At 33.1% G+C, this 1,379-nt stretch overlaps 1 non-coding gene across 1 annotated transcript; it reads right to left on the minus strand.

Moving 5' to 3' along the window:
* Positions 1-1,165: 1,165 nt before the first annotated feature.
* On the minus strand, positions 1,166-1,237 carry Trnat-agu. The gene has a single exon. It is a non-coding gene; the product is annotated as a tRNA-Thr (tRNA).
* Positions 1,238-1,379: the final 142 nt, after the last annotated feature.

Below are 1,379 nucleotides of genomic sequence, written 5' to 3' on the forward strand. Positions count from 1 at the left end.
TTGCACTGCGCCACTTTAGTTTTGCACTGTGCCACTTGACTTTTGCACTGCGATTGTAGTTTGTCAATTTTTCTTAATAATTTCACAGCAAAACAACAACAGCACAAAAATTTGGGACTAAAACACAAATAGGAACGTTATGATCATAGGCATACTTGTCGTAGATACCGTAGCCTAGGCTTATCTATTCTATTCATCGTTACTACCGCTAATAAAGGCCTATAGCACAGTTGTCAGCCATGGCTACTAGAGACAGATTAGAAGCTGATACAAATAGACAAATTGCTGAAGAAATGGAGGTAAGCGTAAGCACCATAAAACGCTTCCGGCGTAATTTCCGATTAAGAAAGAGTGACCTTTCGAGTGATATCAGCAGTAAGTTTGAAAAAAAAAAAAAATCTGTTGAGTTTTGTTTCTACATCATTGCTAGGCTAGTCGGGGTAGACTACTTATAGTTAGGCTATGCTAGGGTCGACGCAACCGACGGGGTAGCTAGTTAGGAAGATCGATTGACATTTTCAGCATTTAAATTGATTAATTAGACAAATAATATATACAGTAATAATTTTGTTGGCAAATCAAAAAATTGAAGGGCACAGATTTGTTTTTTGACTCAAGTAGATTTCTTCCTCTTTTTCCTGTTTACATTTTGACAGAATGTAAACTATACGGGTTTAAAGATTTTTAAAAACATTTTTCATAAATACAATTTCAATATTTAAATGAATATGATATTAATTTTATTGTGGTCTTAGTGTCCGACAGCGGTTTCTGATTTTTATATATTGAAAAATAAATACTGTTTAGGCATTTTAATTATTCATATATTACTGTGGTCTTTAATAATAATATAATGATAATAATAATAATAATAATAATAATAATAATAATAATAATAATAATAATAATAATAATAATAATAATAATAATAATAATAATAATAATAGTTCATTCTTATGTAGCGTAATGTACCTGTAGGCCTATAAGTTATTACGACTGTACTTTAATTGTTATCATTAATTACAATCAACCGCGGTTGAATTTTACAAAAATGATATAATTTTATCGGTTTTTTTTTCAATATTATTATTTATAGGTGTAATTTTTGCCCTACCTGACGTGGAAAAGTACCGAATACTCAGTACATTTGAAAAAAACTGCAAGTTGTTCTCGGGTGGGACTCGAACCCACGATCTCCAGATCACTAGCCTGGCATCATACCTCTAGACCACCGAGCTTGCGCCTGGTGGCCAGGGTTGAATTCGAGTCCAAGTAAGCAGCGCGTACTGCAGTGTTGATAGTAATTGTTATTGTCGTGATGGAATAGACAATAACTCGAGTCCCACCCGAGAACACTTGCGATTTTTTTCGCAGTTGTT

Source organism: Anneissia japonica, unplaced genomic scaffold (genome assembly GCF_011630105.1).
Source record: "Anneissia japonica isolate Jap-2015-1 unplaced genomic scaffold, ASM1163010v1 scaffold14915_len1379_cov72, whole genome shotgun sequence".
Classification (NCBI taxonomy): Eukaryota; Metazoa; Echinodermata; class Crinoidea; order Comatulida; family Comatulidae; genus Anneissia; species Anneissia japonica.